This window comes from Oxyura jamaicensis, chromosome 5 (genome assembly GCF_011077185.1).
Source record: "Oxyura jamaicensis isolate SHBP4307 breed ruddy duck chromosome 5, BPBGC_Ojam_1.0, whole genome shotgun sequence".
Classification (NCBI taxonomy): Eukaryota; Metazoa; Chordata; class Aves; order Anseriformes; family Anatidae; genus Oxyura; species Oxyura jamaicensis.
In genome coordinates this window covers 11,035,253-11,055,128 of record NC_048897.1, presented here as the reverse complement: position 1 = coordinate 11,055,128, position 19,876 = coordinate 11,035,253, and the positions used below count along the sequence as shown (strand labels likewise).

At 39.5% G+C, this 19,876-nt stretch overlaps 1 protein-coding gene across 5 annotated transcripts in view; it reads left to right on the top strand.

Moving 5' to 3' along the window:
* Positions 1-8,667: 8,667 nt before the first annotated feature.
* Positions 8,668-19,876, top strand: part of AKAP6 (A-kinase anchoring protein 6) — a 273,748-nt gene continuing 262,539 nt past the window's right edge. For all 5 annotated transcript variants that reach the window (XM_035328142.1, XM_035328137.1, XM_035328141.1 and 2 more), the window contains exon 1: positions 8,668-8,879. The gene's annotated coding sequence lies outside the window, so the exon portion shown is untranslated. The remainder of the gene's footprint in view (positions 8,880-19,876) is intronic.

Sequence of the window (19,876 nt, the reverse complement as noted above, 5' to 3'; positions counted from 1 at the left end):
AAAATACAGCCAGAGCATTGCACGTAGATCACCAGACCTGTTCAGTGCACATAGCTGAAGCCACCCTCCAGCAGCAAATCTACTTCACTTGTACTACAGAGCCAAACATTAGATTTTGGTGCCTTGATAAAGCTGCCGTATTTTTAAAAAAGAAAAAGAAAAAAAAAAAAAAAGAAAAAAAAATCTTATTTACCCTGGCCCACCATAAGCACCTGTTTGTCCAGGGCCAGAGCCCCAGTGCTGGGGTTAAAGCTGAGGGGAATTATAAAGGGCTCACAGGTGGGCTCAGTTGGCCTTTTGTAGGCCCTGCTCTCAGCCATTTCAGCAGCAGGTGGTGGAGAGGGTACCTGTGGGGTAACAGGTCAGTAATTTTATTATTTTTTATTTTTAATTTTAAAACTGTTGTTTTGGTAACTTGATAGTTTTGCTTTTTCTGCTTGTTTCTGTCCTCTCATCTAGTTGGATTGGATGCAGGCCCTGTTCTGGGGGTTTGGAGGCAGAAATTAACCTTTCTTTCTCATTGTTGACGTCCTTTTCTTCTCTGGCTTTGGAGCTTTTCTCTGCCATGTGTCTCACACCCTCCTTAGTGCTTCTCTGACAGTAGAGTTATAGAGTCAGAGATTGGTTTGGGTTGAAAGGGACCTTAAGGATCAACTAATTCTAGCAGTAGCTGTGCTGTACTCCCTGTTGCTTGTCTCTGTGTCAGGGTTTATAGTAGCAGCTAAATCAGCCTGTTGAAGTTTTTCTTCAACAGGAGCGGGGTGGGAAGGGTAAAGCCGAAGACAATCTCTCTAATGCAGCTGTTCCACAGAGACATAGTCAAGGCTGATAGTTTGTTGGTAGCTGCTATGGCGGAGAACCTCCTTGCAGCTCATGGAAGGTGGTGAGAGGAGGAGGCAGAGGAGGTGGTGAGGAGAGCTAAGCTGAGTTAGGGAGGTGCTTGTTTTTACAGTTGTGGCTCTAATCCTGATGAGCAGGGAGATCTCTTTGTTCCCACGTAATGCTATTTCTTACTCTGTCAGTCAGAGCTTTAAAGGACCAATGGTGTATATTTTGGGTGTACCAGAGGGCTGCGTGGGAATTGTTTAGGAATTCTCTATCTGAAGTTTTCCTCTCTTTTTCCAGTAATTATCTGTTTCCTCTTTCTGTTGTAATTGCCGATTTCACTAATCGTGAGAGTCAAGAAAATACCTTGTTTGATGTTCATTTATACTATTAGTGAAGTAGGAAGGTAGCTAAAGCATGATGTGTCTTCCATCCTCTCCTACAGACAGATAAAACAGCATACCAGATCTCCTTAAAGCAGAAAGAAAGTACTTGTGATCTTACTGCCAAACCTGGCTGTCCATGTCATTGCATATGCTTTACTCCATGCACTTGATGTGCTATGGAAATAATCAACGTGAAAATAAACTTATTTGTGGTTGGTTGTGTCTAGGGTATGTTTTAAAGCTGCCCTGTTCATTGGATGGGCTAGAGTGAAGTGCAGTATGGTTTGTAAGCCTATGTTATGGTGAATTGCACTGTTTATTTAATGTCTGCTGTACTTTATTGTGTAGGTGCTAGGGAAAATATGCAGGTCTTCAATCATTAGTGGATTTATTTATTTTTTGCATGTATGCTCAAGAATACTTTGAGATTTCACATAAGTAGTAAACAAGTGACAGGCTTAGATCAAATGTGCAGTTTTCATCTAGGGACCTCGTTTTCAGAGCAGCACTATCCCAAATTTGTTGGAAGGTTAAGCCTATGGCATGTGTAAGTCAGGGTGATAACATTATAGTTACTCAACGGTTATCTCTTAAGACTAAAACATTTTTACAGACTATAACCACAGCCATCTCTAGTATGTAGAGAGGTAGTTACATAAATAGTGTTGAAACTCTGACAGGTGAAGCGTATCAGTTATTGATAGTTGATGCTCATTGTGATGTGAGGAGTTCTGTAATATAAAATCTAATTTAAAAGCAATCGGAATAATTACTATTTTCAGTATACAAAATAACACATTTCAAGATAAACATGCGTCTGCATAGTAGGTGTTCTGAATAAGCAAGTCAGTAACAAGAAATTCTAGCTGTAATAGTAATATAACAGTGTATTTGTCTTTGGATTGTAAGCATAAGTAGTTATTGTTTATCATACAGAGTGACTGATTTGTTAAGTTTGGTGAGGTTGCTTCCATAGTTTCTATGCTGTTCCTAAATCTTTGCACAGAACTCCCAAAGATCTGTAATTGTGTGTCCTTGTGTCCTGAGAGCTGTTTATACACCTCTAGTCTAGACACAGGCATCTTGTTTGCATCCTGTTAGTCTGTCCGTGAATGCAGCTGGTTGGTGTTTGACACCAGCAGCCAAGGTGGGGAAAAAGAAAGTGGCTACAACTTTTTTTAAGACAGTGGTTTGCATCCTTAAACAAAAATTGACAGATTTGTTTTCTCCCAGTATCTAGGTCACTTCAGCAGAAGGGCTGATGACTGGAATGTGACTTTTTTTTTTTTTAATTTTGCTAGAATAAAAAATAATAGTGCTTCCAGCACAAACTAGTTATGAGGTGATAATAAGCTGAGGGGGGCTTGTAATGTGCTCTTGGGCCTATTCTGCATTTTCTCTAAAGCTCTTTTTCTCCATTGCTATCAAACTGACATATAACACTAACTTCTTCAAAGTGTAATGAGGTGTTTTCTACTTGTGCTAATTGTTTCTGCTATGTATAGGTTTAGCACCTTGCAGCAACCTTTAATCACTAGGAGTTACCTAGTATTTCTTGCTGTATTCTTCCTGATGTTCTTTTCTTTTTTTTTTTTCTTTTTACCCCTACCTCTGTATTCCGTTACACGAGTAAACTTTTTTTTTGCCACCATACTGTTTTTTCAAAGCTGAATCATAATTCACTGAATACTGATCCAGGATTTTAAAAAGAGGCTGCAAAAGATTAAAGCAGCCTTGTTGTAAGTAGGTGTTTTTGAAAGCATTGTCTCTGTTAAGAGAAGAATTTTTGTTGTTAAATGACCAACTTCAGATTCTGAAAATGAATTCTATGTTTTAGCCTCTGTGTGTGTATGTACACTAGGTGATGGCTTTAGACTAAGCTAGACGTTTGGTGTAAGTGTGCAAAACCAGCAGCTGGAATAAGTACATATAAGATGGGTTCACACTAGCCTATTCAAGAGCAAATAACAGTTGAAATCCAGCAGCATGGAGCCAAAATGCTTATTCAGGTTTTTGCATGGATTTTTCAGTCTGTGCATACTGCATTTATGCCATTAGCCTGTTGTTCCTAAAATGCAATACATAATGAATGTGTGAAACAAGTGGAGAAGAGCATCTTGGATTGATTGGGGGAAGAGGGGTGGAGGGAGGGAAGTAAAATTCAATGTTTTAAAATACATGGGCCAAGGATAGTATATAAGCCTGTCAGTGATGATCAGCTTGCCTTTTTTTGTTCCCTCCTTGCTTGCCAGTAGCTGTGGAAGACAATGTTGTTGGAAGTTCAGTGAAGGTTAAGATTCATTAGTGATTTTTTTTTGACTGGTGATTTTCTTGTTGGCAGGAGAGTGTGGGAAAGGAAGCGAAGTCCAGAGGAACAGGTTATGAAGTTATTGGCAGAGCAAAACGTAGTCAACTCTATAGGAGCAGTAAGGTGAAATTATGCCAAGTCTTCCAGAATGATTAAAGTGCAAATAAAAAGAGAAAAAAAAAATACAAATTTTAAAGTTCACTGTAAAATGAGTCGGATGAATTTACTGCTGATATCCTGAATGGAAAAGGGCAAATGGAAAAAGAATGCTGTCCGGAGTGGAGGATTTTGCAGTAGTCAGGATGTGAAGTGATCAGGTCTCAAGTTTAGACCAGACTCCTTTAAGGGGAAAGGAGACATGGGAAGATACGTGCAGGGGGTCTATTGGTCAACAGCTATTGCTGTAACAGTGGTGAAAGCATGACTGTGACCTCTGGTGCTGCCTATTACAGCAAATGACAGGGTAGGCAAGTTTTAAGTCTTCTGAACATTACTGATTTAGGAAAGCTTAAGTTTTAATAGAAGTGACTGGTCTCTGTATTGTAGATAGGTTGTATTTAGTAACATTGAGAGAATACTGTCAAGCTCTTTTTACTTGTTTTTCCATGTAAATGTTACTTTAATAAGCTGAAGACCTCATGGGGTATGTTAATAATATACTTCTTGGGTGGTTGAAGGCATGAGACCAAAGGAAAACAGAAAACACCAAAGCCTTTTACTAATATTCTATATTCTATGCCCTGAGGTGTTTCAGCACTGTGGTAGTTGGTCCAGAGCTAGACCACAACACCTGGAACTTGTTTCTCCATCTGAAGAACATCAGCTCATTAGTGGCTGGCAGAAGTTACTTGCATCCCTGCTGTACACTTTCTGTGCGTTGGTAATGGGGGTGCTGCCTTGCTTTCTGGCACAATACATTGAGTCTTAAATATAGTGTAAGATGGGGTGAAAAGATTTTTATTCTACCATGTGGATGTAGAAAAGGTATGAATTAAACTGTCCAGTTTATAGCGTTGCTATTGTCCTTGTTTATTATATGTTCTTGACTCCTTTTTTCTTAAATTGTGAAGTTGTTTCTGAATAGAGTACCAGATGTTTGTGCTGGATGCGTTGATCTTTTTGAGGAAGAAGCAAAAGCACTGTCACCTCCAAAGCTGCTAACCTTCAAAAAGGTGATGCAAAGTAGCCCCACTTACAAAGAACAAACGGGCTCTTCATCCTTTCAATCCCATGGCCTTTGTGGACACCAATGCCCAGATAGAAAACCGGTGACCCCATGCCCCTTCAGGCCATGGTAACCAGTGTGAAATGTGTATCTTGTAAATAAGGACTTCCCTGAATCCTGACTTGGTATGAAGAGCTCCAGCCTGGGAGAAATGTCTGTGGTCCTGGCTGGTGTGTGCAAGCTGTGTAGTTGCAGGAGCATTGCTGCTTGTTCTGCTCAATGCCAGGCACAGCAGAACAGTGGATCTCTCACATCTCTCTGAATGGAGCAACAAAAAGTAACTAGATAACCTTGTGACAGAGCAGAACGCATCCCCTACCTGCAGTGCTAGGTAGATGTGTGTTTACTGAGTTTAGTTAAGGCAGGCTGCACATCTCTGATTAATCTTTGCAATGTAATGTTCAGTTAATGGAGTCAGTTCAATGGATTCAATAAGACTTAAATTTTTCTCTTTCCTTTGGAGGAGAGGGGTAGAATTATTGTGAATGTATACGACCTCTGCTTTTCTGATGGTAGAATGGGAACTGATATATAGTTGTTTCTGTTAAGGCAAACCACATGTAGAATATGGGAGATAAGCTCTTGGATTCCAAAATCTTCCTGAATGAGAATGACGACTTCCTTGGAGTATTATACACTTACTGATCTGTTGTGCATCAGCATTCAGTAATTATGGTTTTGCTTTTTCTGTATTTTTTTTTAATTTAGAGCCTGCCTCTGGCTTGTCTGGCAGGTAATTCAGAATATGCAGTTCTCATTTCCTTAGGTACTTCAATGTGCTTCTCTTGGCTATCTGGGTAGGGTAGCTGGTAAATGGTAAGCGGCAATTTCCCGCTGTTTGGGGGAGGGGTTGGGGGGGTAGGAGCCCCAAAAGGAAACATCTGGATTTTTTTTTTTTTTTTTTTTTTTTCAGAGAAAAGGTCTGCAGTGGCATTTTACTTTGTTTAGCTACGTTTGTGAGTTTGCTCTTAATTCATTTTCTTGAATGTAGTTAAATGGAAAATAAATCGTAGTGGGGTTTGGCCCTTGTTTATTACTGGTCTTATTGAGAGGAAACAGAACTTCGTCAAGTTAAGGCACTGACTACTTATAGGGTGGCTTGCTTATTGAAAACTTATGTGGATTGTGCTACACATTGTTATCCTCATAACTTGATAGTAAGGGGAAAAAATGACAGTAGTAGATGGAATTTTTATTTTTCAGATCAAAATCAATAAAACTGCCCTTCTAATCAGAAGATTGCAGGGGGGACAAGGGTAAAACATTCTAGCTTGTGCTAGAGAGGAAGAATGTGATTAATGAGAAGTAGAACAAAATCTTCCTACTTTGTTATAAAAAGGCACAGCTTTTGGCTTGAAAACCTGGTGGTGATGCATCAAAATGATGATCGTATTTGTGGGGTGGTGGGGTGGGTTGGGTTCTCTCTCCATCTCCTGTTTCAGCAAACCAGAAGAAGGATGGAAAACAATTTTAAAGCTTAGACTTAAGAGATGTCCATCCTGGCTTGGGTGAATAACTGCACATGATTTTTAAAATAGTCTTCACTTTTTTCCCCTTTACAAAACATAAAAAGTCAGCTGGAGCAGTCAGGCCCAGCTCGCTCCCTCTAGAGTCCCAGCCTCACAAAATGGGAAACAAAGCAATTAAGAGGTTGCAAAGCTTGTTGGCCTTACCTGTGGTACTTGGAAGGTAGAAATTCCTTTATAGCATCTAGCGGTGGCAGTCCTTCACATAAAGTCATACTAGTACTATTTGTAGCACCTATGCAGCAAATCCTTGGTTTGTGCTCTGCCTGGTGCCTTCTTGGCATCGCTGTATTGCACAGTCTGACACCGCCCTGCCTCACTGTGGATGTTTTTTGAGAGGGGGGGAAAAAATAAACAACGCACCACAGAACAGACTGATATTTAAAGAATGCGAAATGGTCAAAAGTCAGGAAAATGACTATAATTTTGCCTCCATTTCTGTATTATCATTTGCATCTGTGAATGCACAGGCTCAGGCAGCCTGCAATTGACAGCAAATAGGCAGAAGCCTGGGCAGAGATATTGATTTTTTTCCCCTGATGCTGCTGCCTGACCCTCTCCTTGCCACACAAGAGCCCTGACCGCTGTGTCAACTGGATTATTACTCTTTGCTTGCTGCAATGATGATCCTGAATTTTTGTCATTTTTCTCAAGAATAAACAAAAGCTCGCTGGTCCCATTTGGTGCTCCCATAGCAGTAAAAGTAATAAAAATTGTGCCAATGAGCAATCGGCAAAAGAGAAATGGTTCCTTTATGTGAGCTTCAGGAAGCTGCCGTTTATTTGGACAGTGTAACATTCAGCGAACTGTAAACTTCACAAAGTTTTAATGACATCTCCTAACTTCTATGTCAGTCCAGCCTAAATCATATTTCAGTAGTGTTGTCCTCTGCTAAACTGTGGGTTATGGCCTAAGGGACTTAAGAAAGCTCTTAAAAAAATATCTAGAAATAAATCAACTATCACTCTTTGAGTAAAACTTTATTATGAGTCAGTAGAGGCAATTTGTTAGCGAGTTGACTTGAGAGCTTTATTTCTTGTGTTTGGACTGGCGTAGGATTAATGTTAAAAATGTAAAAATGGGAACATACAGGGTGAAGAGATTTGGTGCTACTCTAGGTTGAGATATTTCCTTGCTTTGTGGAGAAGCTTTGAATTCAACCATTAATCAAAAGATTTGAATGCCATCTTTTCTTTCAAAGTGGGTCAGAGGGTATAATTACTTCAAGTGGTTTCCTCTGAAATCAAAGACTGAAAAGAAGTTTGTTTATAGACTGAAGTGTTACGTGCTTCAGTCAGTGCCAGCAGTATTTACCGGCCACCTTCAGGACATTGAGGCTTCCTGGGTCAGGTTCGGCTTTTGTGCCGCTCTGGGCCTTGGCATACCAAGTGCATGGTGCCCAGCCTTTTGTGCGCTTTTCCAACCATGTAGAAGGGATTGTCATGGCTGGGGAGAGGAGTTTTTGCCAGAAACTTTTCTCATCCAAGTAGAACTGGCAGGTAGCCAAAACCTGTTCTGGTTCTTCTTCAGTCATGCATTTTAATTTCCAGACAGCTCCTCTTAATGCTCGCCCACAGCCTTTCCTCCTCCCAGCACCTCTACGGATGGGGGACGGGTGTGGATTGCTGCCTCTGAAGGTGAGGCCCATAGCCTCAGCCTCCCACTGCAGCCCCTGGGCAGAGTACGAGGTGGCTGTCCCCACAGTGGCTGCCCTGCTGTGCCTGGCAGGTGGGGATGCAGCAGAGCCCCGCCAGGCACCCGGCTTTCCTGCTGTTTTCAGTCCCCCATGGGCTGTCTGCCTGATGGGCAGATGAAAGGCTGGCTACTCAGCATGCAGATGGGAGTGCGGGTCACCCTCCAGTTGAAAAATGATAAGGAGATTTTTACTTGGTTGGCTAGAAACTTCTTCACACTCTTGTGAATAAAAAGCCGTTTTTCAAAAAACTCATTGTCATTCACCCAACAGTGCAAAATGTGATCGCTTTGAAGTACCGGGTGCTTTTTTCCCTGGCAACGAGATATTTTTTTAAAATGACAGATTGGATGTAGGAGCAGGGTGGGGCAGGGGGAAGATGCACACTTCTTAAAATACTGTAAAATAGCAATCGTCTGTACAGCCCTGGTGTTAAAATCAAACTACTGACTTTATCATTTAAGAGAGCCTTATTTAAAATAAAGAAATTTGACTGGTAAAATTTGTCCTTAAATTGATACATACGATATTAAGTTTTAAATATGAGAATCACGTGTAGCTCGCACATCTTGATTCAGTATCACCATGCTGGAATAATTTGTCAAAAACATTGCTTGATAAAAGGCGTGTACTCGAACATGGACTCCCAGATCCGTGGCACAGTACTTTAACAGCCTGTTTGCATTTTGTCTGTTTCTTTAAAGGGCTTCCGTATTGTCTCGGGCTCCCCTGGAAATGCAGTAAGGATTCGTCTCACATCCCGGTTGCCATAGCAACAGCAGCCTTTCCCATAATGAGCTGCATCATCTGAACTGATGTCACAGCATCATGCAGCAGGTCACACAAGGCACCTCCTAGTATTGCATCCTACAGATGTGCTGTAAACATCAAAAGAGGATGATTTGAGCAGGACACGGTAAGTGCAAAATGCTGCGCTGGTCTTAATTGCACCATTATTTTTCCTGTTTTATGAGGTTATCCTAATATGAGAATGTGTGGGTTTTGCCTTGTGAAAATCATGCCGAGAAAAGATGCTGCATGCCTAAATATTATTTTTCAGGCAGACAGGCTAAGACAAAGGCCTATAGAAAACGCATTCGGTCTGAATATTTGGACTTGTCTTTGAATTTGCAGTGTTACACTGAAGATTTGCAGAGAATATATTTTAATTTCACAATCCAATTGAAGTTGTTACAATCTGGTATGCTTAAATGGAAAGAATAGCTGTTTTCAGTTTTAATGCCATAAAGGTAGCTTGTTCTTTTCCCTGTCTCTTTATTTAAGTATTTCTTGGATGTGTAGCTCGTCTCTTAACCTGCTGTCTTTCGATACCATGAATATTACCTATTTATTTCCAGCGGCCTTCCATTACCAAAATAGTCCAGAAAACACTTCATGTATCAGGGCTGGTGACTGGCACTGTATTGATTTAAAACATGGTTCAGTACTATCCTATTTCTGTTAGTATCCTTAAAAAAGCAAAATGTTGATATGATTGTCAAACAATAACCAGGTGTTCTGAAAGTGCAGTAGCTATTAGCTTTTCTACTGTTTGCCTTTCCATCTGTTTGTATAATGCTCTGTAATAAGAGCTTAGTGAATTTCAGATCTGTTGCAGGAAGGAAAGCAAGTCTTTTTTTTTTTTTTCTGCTGCAACTGCAGTAAAAGGTGCAGCCAAAGATTCAGACATTGAGGGCTTTTGCTATTCATAAAATAAGAATATAAATAATTATAAAGGCTTCCACCATTAAGATGGGAAGAAAATATGTATCTTTCATGTTTAGTAAATTGGTTAGAAATATGCCTGTGATATTTAGTAACTCTTTACAACATCCAATATTTGTTTATTTTTGTATTGATGTCTTGCTTCTGGAGGCCAGGCTGATTTTTGCTTTAACTTAATCTTGTTGGATGGTATATAACACTGTTAATTGTTTTTGCATGTTTAAAAGATTCAGTCTTTCAGCTGCTTGCTGTTAGAAGGAAAGAAAAGACCAGACACATGTCATTTTAATTGATCAATATGTCCACTAGGAATTAGGGAGTGGTCTCTGGCTCTGTTCTGCCTGTGTAGTTTATATTTGAAAAGTGCAGCAAGAAAAAAAATAGCAACTACAAATTTTTTAGTGATGTATTTATTTATTGTGGCTTTTAGTCCCTTATACTTTATCAAGTATGGAGTGCTAAATACAATGAGATCTGATTATTTTTCATAGGGATAGATATGGTCATGTCTGGCACAAGCTGGAATGGAGCTCCTGTATTTTAATCAGACAGTCTGCTCGGCATCTCGTGCTATTTTCAGCATGGTCTGGGTACATTAATTGCTTTTTTGTTTAATTTTCCTCCTGTACTGAAAAACACAAAGTAAATGCTTGTAAATGAACATTAGGATGATGTTGCTTTATTCATCAGTGAGGTGTTCTACAGGATGAAAGCAGTGGTTTGCTGTGCTCTCATCAGGCAAACTCGGAAGGTATGAGTTAGCAAGAGGGAGGGCGGGACAGCTGATAGCACAATTACAGGTGTGGAGAGCTGGTGAGCAATGCATTGAGCTCCCAGCTTTAGGGAACATCATGGAGCCTTTAATAAGGGGTGAGCATAAGAAATACTGGGGTGACATATGCCATTATTGATATTGGTGTATTTTATATTACCACAAAACTTGACGCGACTCCCCACATTTTTATCTTGTGGTAAACGTTGAGGAAAACTTTTTTGACAGTATTTGTGAACAAATTTGTGATCCGCCATGAAGCCTCTGAGGTAGGTTGCCCCCCCTCCTCCATAATGAAGAAGAAAATAGTTGTTTTTCAAACATATAATATATAAATATATATTATTTTATATTTTCTTTATATTTTATATTATTTTATATTTTATTATTTTGTATATTATGTAAATATATGTTTTATATATTTCAAGTTCCTGTTACTCTTCCGCTCCCTTCTCTCACAGTATTATTTGCCCTGGGAAATACCTGCTAATAATGGAGCTGCAATGACATTATTAGTTTCTTGGTGAACATCTCAGCTGCTTCTGACTCCAGCTGAATGCCTTGATTAGAGGCTGCTCCATTTTCATATAGGCCCAAGTATTTCACCGAGGTTTGTGTGGGAGGCTATGGAAGAGCGTGGAGTGATGAAGAGGGTCTTGCTATGAAGAGCAAACCTGATTGCCTGAGTCAGAGTATGATTGAATGCAGAAACACTTCAGATGTAATACAGTTTCAATTCCTGTTGAGGTATATTCATAATTGGAACCGTTCTGTGTGAGACTGTATTCAGTAGTAGGAAAGCTGTGTTGTTTTTAGTTTTGTTCCACTACTGGATTTATTGAATCATCCTTACAGAAGGTAAAACATTTTGAAAATGCATATATTCCTTCCCTCAATAGATGCATTTGGACCCTTGATGTGGTAAGCAGTTCTTTGTATATGCAGTTTCATGCTGACAAGTGGCTGGAGATGGATGTATACTCATGAACTGAAGGGATGTAACCCTTTAACCTTTTATTTAATAAAAGATTTTATCATGGCATCAATAAAATGGTTCCTACATAGGTTAGCACTGAATGTAGAGAGAAGCATTAGCTTGGTTCCTCCAAAAACAGCTGTGGGAGCTGGGGCAAAACCCAACTCCAGCAATTGAAGTTGGTGCTGTTTTAATGCTCTGTGGATTTGTTTTACCAGCATGCAATGATGGAAAGTCTCTTGAGCAGGGATCAGAGCATGTCCTCAGTGGAAGGAAGCCTTCTTTCTTCTTTAAAGATGAGTTGACTTTATTCTAGACGTTACCCTCTGTCATGTAGCAGTAGAACAGCAGTGGGTGTGTCATCACAGTAGGTCTGGAATGGGGCTGTGCCCAGAAACTCATCCCTGGCAAGTCCAAAGCACATAGGTCTTTATTGGAAGTGCTCAGGTATTGATTAGGTCTGGTGGCCTTCCCAAATGCCAGTGAAGTATTTCCTTAAGAGTTACTTTAGGAATTCAAAAGAAAAATAAATCCTTTTTCATGTCCTAGTTCTGTAAAAATTACTGCTGTGTCATGGAAGAAATACAGCGTTTTGGGCTTGACTTGTTTTTGTGATGTGCTTGTATGTGATTTTTTTTTTGACCCCCCCCCCCCCCCCCCCCCAGCTGCAGGGGGAGGTTCTGCTGGTCAGAATGGAAAGAAAAAATATAAGATGCTATGTTTGTATTTGGAATATATTTTTATTTTGCATTTCAAGTATGGCCTATGCTATGTAGTGAAGTAAGTGTATGTAGTCTGAGACATTACACTGTTACTGGGATAATGATAAATTAGTTACAAGATGATCCCTTAGCCATCTTTGCACTCTTGTATGTCGGAGTGTTAATATTTTGGTGGATGAGAGGGGAGAAAAGTGCTTTCTGCTTTGCTCTTTTGCTGGAAGGAGCCATGCATTAAGGCAGATTCTAGCAGCAAAAAAAATAAGGAAAATTGCATATGCTGCCCCTATCTTAAAGGCTCCATGTCTGTTGAGCAGGGTCCTATGTTGTTATTCCTTTTATGTAAAAGGCATGTGGGGCATTTTCTTTCTCATGTTCAGTTTCATATCTAATGTTTTCTATTGACTTTAAAATGAAAGCACCTAACTGTCCTTCACTTCTGTCACGTGAGGTGTAAAAACACTTAAATCCATTAACTGGCTTGGTATGGCCATAGTGGTTTTAACTATGTCAGTGGTTATGCTAGTAATATATATAGTACATAGGAAGGGTCCTCCCAAAAATTTTTGAGTACCAAAACGTGCGTTCCTGAAGCAAAACTTTCTTAATTCCTGAAATGTCTTCAGCAAAGCTTTTCTTCATGAGGAAAAGGGAAGGAGGTGGTGGAGAAAGATAAAACTACCAACCCACGGACAGCTTTTCCCTTCCTGTTCCATGGCTGAAGCATACGTTTCTAATACCTAGAGTCGGGTGCTCTGAATCCCAGCAAGGCTGACTCAGCTTTGCATCTCTCCAAGGTCAAAAAAAAATCAGTTCTGTGCAGTTCACAATGTCTGGCGCTTCCAGACAAGACATTTAAAGCCAGAAATCCTCTCTGCTCTGCGTGAACTCTCGATTCTCACGGCACTTGTCAGATATGGACTTGCCCTGGCCAGCTTGGCTCAAGTGCCATCTCCTCCTGCTGTTTGTCCAGTATTCAGTCCTTGTGCCAGACAACAAGGAACTCTCTTGTCTGGTGAGTGAATGTCTCTAAAGCACCTAGAAATTAAGATAATTTAAAAATGTAAGTGAAATGCTCTCCAGCCTGTGGGGTAATCGTGTCCTATGGAAATCAGTGCCTTCCAAGCCAAGGGTGGAGGATGAATCCTGTGGATTGTAATGACACCTTCCTTCCTTTGTCAGCTCTGTGGCTTTTAGAACTGTTAAGAGCAGCCAGGGCAGGTAGTCAGCTCTCCAGATGACTGTTTTGGGGTGAGGCACTACAAAACAAAGTGCAAGGGGAACCACAGGACCCCCTGTGTGGCAGCTGGACTTCTGCGAAGCTGAGCACAGACCCAGAAAGGCCGGTGCACTGATAGTGCAGCAAGGCAAATAACTTTGTTACACACACCAAGCATAATGCCAAAGCATATAGCCAAAATAGCTAACACTGAAAAATGTGCTCTGTCTCTTTGGCAATGAGATCTTTCACCTGAGAGTGAATTCTAGGAGGAAATAGCTCCATGAAATAGATTTCTCAGCCCCCACGGTACAGTGTCCTGGGGGAGCTGACACACTTAAAGACAGCCTTTGTTAGCCTTAGGTTGTACTAATAGAGGTCCTGGTTTTCAGGTGAGGAAGCACTCAACTGCAATGACTAGATATGTTTTCAGTCAAACTATAAATCTATTATGATTGTAAATGGGGATATTTTCATAGTTTCAGGATTAGGATGCCGACATGAATTTGCTGCAAGGTCAGAAAATAACATTAATTGCATTCTAGCTTGGTGTATGGATAAAATACAGGAGGCATGTATCTGGATAGAAAGCTAGTTGTTTGTTTTCCTCTTTACTGTGACTTTTTGGTATGGTTTATTTTTCATCCCCATGCCCACTTTTTTTTTTTTTTTTTTTTTTTTTTTTTTTTTGCTGTGTCATTCTCAGTGTTTTCTTTCCAGGTTAAAAACTTGTATCCAAGTCAGTTCTTCAGTATTAAAATTCACTCCACCTCCATAACTCCTCCTTAGATATTACATTGGACTTGCATTTCTCATTTTCAGCTCCTGCTCAATTCTATTGCCTATTGGTTTCATCTGTATCTTGCTATTTCAGCTTTCTGTTCCTGAATGTTACTCCTGAAATTGCTCTTATACCCAGCTGTCTTTTTTTAATCCCTTGGGGAAAGAAAAATACTCATTTCCTCTGGACTGTCTCTGTATAACTTTTCATAAACTACTTTTTAGAGAGAGCTTAGGGGACTTCAGGTCTATTATGTTTTAAAATAACAAAATAAATCAGATATCTGCACCAAAATTTGAGAAGGACCTTTATAGTGCTAGGGGCTATGCATACATATTTTATATATGTATATATAAAAGAAATTATGATCCCTTTCCTGAGTAGATTGCATTAATTTTTAGTTTAAACACTGTTTCTGTGATTTTTTTTTTTATAGATGAGGAATTTGTACTACAACTTGCCCAAATTTCTTTGGTAGACCTGGGAGAAGCAGCTATTTTTCTTATTTCTAGTATAGCTCTTCAAACAGAAGAATCTTTAATCTGTCTTTGCACTTTCTTGTGTATTTTTGATTTTCTGTGGGTTGACTTTTTCCTTTTACTTGTTTTTGCTTTTCCAGTTGAATGTCCTGGATAAGACTAGCCCATATTGGAGATGCAGAAAAGCTCAAGGGACTTGAGACTGTTACCTGATCTAAATTAGGATGTGACTTAACATGATTAGCTTGGGGACACTCTAGTCTTTCAAGAGCAGGGAACCTGCTTGCCAGTCATTTTAGGCAAACAGCTTACTGTTTCAAACCAAGTAAATAATAAAAATTTACCCGTTTGTTGCTGGAAGCCAGAGCTTCCTATGCTTAGTTGGCAACAGAAAAAAAGTTCTGCACACTGCTTATTTAAAATAAATATAGAGCACTTGTTTTACAAGTTGTAAAACTGTTTCCTTCATCCAACTAGGTAAGTGCTTGTCCTCTGTTTGACAGGTTGCTGTGGTAGACTACTGTCAAGGGAGTAAGTAAAAATAATTTCAACAAAACAGATATTTAAAGAAGTCTAAAAGCCAAATACCTGCCCAGTGAAATGTTAGGTTTGTTAGGTAGGAAGTTGGAATGTAAGGAGAAATGCTTGGTTTGCGTTGCAAAGTGCAGCCTTAGATGCTTGTAACTGAGCCCCCTGAAAAATAAGGCTGAACAGGCAACTTGTATTGTTTGTCCTTTCAATAAACAATTACAGATTTCTGACAGGTATTTGTTAAGGGCCGATAGAGCTTGTACTGAATACAAACCAAAAACAAAGGAGCCAGATATTGCCTGAGAGCTGGGTAAGATGATTTTTAATTTGATACTGCAAGATGAGCCTTCACGAAACTCAAAATATTAGTTAGCAGTGACAAAAGTAAAGAGACTTTTTTAAACACTTTGTTTCCATCATGGAGAACTGCACTTGAAAGCTGAGTGCTACTGACAGAATGTTTTCAAATGAGGATATATTTCAAAGCTGTTTAATGTGGCTACTCTAGGCTGCTTACAATTTTCAAGTGTGTTAGATCACGTTTAGAAGCAGCTATTCCTGCTGAGGAGGCCAATTCCCTGGCCAGGGCACTTCTGTACCAAGAAGTATGTATCCTCCTTGCACTCCAATCTGCACTGGTAGTATCCCAAAACATAACAAATCTTATGAGAATGATAAATTGGATTTTGATTGCCACACACAAACAAACCCACACCAAACTGATAGCTTCAGGTAAAAACGGCTGCTATCTGTCAGATTTCGCCATGTCTAGGGGGTGTTGCTGAGGAAGTGACACAGCAGATAAGAAAGTTGCCATTTTAAGGGTCAGTTGTTAAAATATGCAGTGTATTATATTTTATAGGTCCTTAACATGCCATCTAGTCTTGTTCCTTCTCAGAACTTTGTCTTAGTATTTAACTAGGTCATTAACAATAACACCTCAGTTTAGTTTTTGCTGACCACTTCAGTTTTTGCATTGATAGCCTGGAAAACAAATTAGGGGACTTTCATTTTTCTTGCATCTGGAGAAGGGCAGTCCAAATATGCTCTGTGCGTGATGCAGGAACAGAGGTAGTTCAGCAGCAGTGATGACTGTTCTTCTAGAAGGAAACAATTTTAACCCTACAAGTGCTTGGCACCTGTTTATGATGTAATAGTTTTTTTAAGTAACCCTTTAAATTAACTGAGAGACTTGTTTCTGGTTTTCGTGGAATTGTGCAGATACATTGTAATTACTTGTTTTAGTCAGTTTCATCATGTTACTTTGAATTAGATTGGGTCTCCAGTTTAAGTTGTTGGTCCCATGTCATCCTTTATTGCAACTTGTAGTCACTTTAATCAAATGAGATAAATCCCCCTTAAATCCCTATTGTTTCCTCTTAGCTTTTAAAGGGATGATGTGGAGAAAGGAGGAAGATGTTAGCAAGCTGAAGGTCTATGTAGTGAGTTATGTTGAACAGTAGTGCTAGATTAATGTTGGAGTGAGCTAAAGATCTCAGATGCTCTCCCTTCTGTACTTGTCATGAAAATGTACTGAAATTGGTATGAGGACTTGCTTGATTTGAATTTTAATGTAAGGTGGCATACAAAACAGCTGGCTGGAGAAACGATGTTAACGAGAAATGCAGGCTTGAGCAGCAAGCATCGTGTAGTACTGGAAGCAAACCTGGAGTCTCTTTCTGGCTCTGATAGTGAATGTGCCCCTTGCAAATTGTTTCTGAACATGTGCCTCCTGTTCTTCACCTGCTGAATGGACGTAGTGATACTGATCCCCTTTGTGAAGCACTCTGCAAATGCTGGGTGATGCTACAATCAAATTAACTATGCACATGTGTGTATACAAGGCAAGACAGTAGCAGATGCCAGCCAGAACGGCCCAAGGGAACGTTGGCAAAGAGCAGCAGATGTGGGTGCTGAAAGTAAAATGTGAAAATCTAAAGGAAGGAATCTAGCTGTTGTGATTTTTATCCTGAGATAAAGGATTGCATAGGAGAAGACTTACCAAAAGTCAGTCTGCTGTTTTTGGCAACACAAGAATTACCTTTCGTAAGTAGTGTTTGTCAAATACTTAACCCTGCTTAATGAAAATATAAGCCTAATTCCACAATTAAGTTTGAAAAGACTGGGCATATATCTCCACTGTCTGAGTTTAAGTGATTTCTATATTAACAGAGAGGTAGCAGCACCTTTTCTTGAGGCCGTACGTGCCTATTATTTTGCTATAAAAGTAAATTACTCCTTTATTGGGGGGGAAGAAGGGAGATCCACCAGGCTTTTCCATGATCTTGAAGGGCTTCTTTCCATAATTTGAGCTTGAGAAGAATTATTGCGTAAAAAGCTGTCTTCTTAGTTCTCAGTCATTGCTGACTCATTAAAATGCCTCTTATTGAGCTGCATGAAACCCTTTTTGTCTAGATTATTTTTGGTCACAGAACAAACAACCCAAAACAGCTAATGACTGATGGGTGTGCATTAACCTGAGTTGTACAATGCACAGGGCTAACATCTGTTCCAAATTAGGCTGACCAGGGTTCTGGAGATGGCTCTCTTTCCAGTCTAATAAATATGTATTTATTTATAGAAATCAGATTAACTGTAACCATCAAGTGAGCTAAGGATGTTAAGTTTCAATTCGTGTGCCAATAGGTCAAGGAAGAGCAACATGACAGGAAAGGCATCTCGAGAGTGGTAAAGAGTAAGAGTATACCCCGTGCTTAACCTGTATTGTTTAGAATTCATTCAGTTTAGTCTTCCTTCACTTGTGTACTGCCATGTAGCTTTGATTCAAATATCCATCTTTTAAAAATAAAAAATAAAAAAATTAAGGTTGTGTGTAATATAAAGCAAGCTAATATAGTCTGAGCACCTAAAATTAGTATTAAACACTTTTCTAACAGCACTTTTTTCTTAAGCTTTGTTTGAATGGCTTTTAAATTGAATTGTGTATTTCTCAGTGTTCTCCTTGGGTGCTAATTGTTGCTGCAGTATGAAAGTTTTTTTTTTTAGCATTTTTACAAATCAATATCTTAAACTAATCCCTAACAAGTTCAGACTCTGGGCAGTCAATCAAGTGTGTAAAGATGAATTACAATTCTGAGAAACATTAGTTTGATTTGTCTGGTGTTTTCATTGTTATGGGGGAACCACAGTGAAGGCAGAGTTGTTCACAACCTCAGCAAACCCTGAGTCTGTGAAGGGGTATTTCCCACTCCACACCCCATCTGCAAGCTTCTGAAAGTGAAACTTGATAGCATTTGGAGCCAGGAAATACGCTGGTATGGGGAGGGCTTAGATTTTTATTTTTTTAACAATATTCTCTTAGTCTGGAGAAAGCCTCAGGGATTATAATTAACCTGTCTTGGGCTGATTAGCATTTGGTACTTGAAGATTGTTGGATCAGCAAAATAGCATAACCTGACAGCCTAGTGGAAGGAAGTCCAAGATTCCCCTCCTCCCTGCAGGGAGCCAGTAGAAGAATCATTTTGGTAGATTAAACCCTTTTATGGGAAGTAATGATCTATGCCTAGAATCCTTAAAGGTGGTTATCTCCTGGGCCAGGATGCCCAGTGCCTTTTAACCCAGCCTTTCAAAGCGTTTCACTGAAAGTGAGGGAAAATATGACCTGTGCTACAAGACTCTATTAAAGCTTTCCTATTCTTATTTGTGGTTCATAACTACTATTGTATGATAATAAGAAGGCTGAGTTTTGGTTAAAGCCAAAAGTGAACATCTTTGTTTACAATTTAAACTTCACACAGAAATGTACTGATGATTAAAAGGCCAAATGAAAATGGATTTCTTGCTGTTTAGTTCTGTGTTCAGACAAATAGTAAACAAGCACTTAATTTTAATTACATGTGTTTTACGTATCATTTAATAAATGAGTTTATATTTGCTAAAATGGAAATGCAACTGTGCTCAACAAAGTCTAGAGAATGAGTAGGTAAATGGAATATGGAATGTGTGTTGTAGAAATGGTTCAAATTTCCTTCCAAAAACTGATTCAAGAAATCCTGAAATACCTTCACAGAATCACAGAATAGTCTAGGTTGGAAGAGATCTCCAAGATCACCGAGTCCAACCTCTGACCTAACGCTAACAAATCTTCCACTAAACTATATCCCTAGGCTCTACATCTAAACGTCTTTTAAAGACCTCCAGGGATGGTGACTCAACCACTTCCCTGGGCAGCCTATTCCAGTGACTAACAAAAGTTAGTCCAGTTTCACAGGAAACTTGTACTTAAAAATACTTAATGATATACTAATACAATGTTATTGTTTATGTCAATGAAACCTCTGTGAATTGCTGCGTTACTTGTAAACAGGACACTCCCAAGTTGGTTAAACTTCAGCACAGTTTGTAGTTTGTCTGCAGCATTTTAACAGTCTCTTCCAAGGTGTATCTTTCAAATACCACAGATCAAACTTAGATTCAAATGGGTTGAAATAGGCACTGCTTCAATAACATATTTCGGTTCAATGACTCTTTAGAAGATATCTAAAAATATAGATGTAGCTCAATTTATCATCAATTTGATATACATCTTCATGTTTCATAGAATCATAGAATGGTTTGGGTTGAAAGGGACTTTAAAGCCCCTCTGCTTCCATCTCTCCTGTGATGGGCAGGACGCCTCCCACCAGATCCGGTTGCCCAAAGCCTGATCCAACTTAGCTTTGCACACCTCCAGATACAGGGCCTCACCACC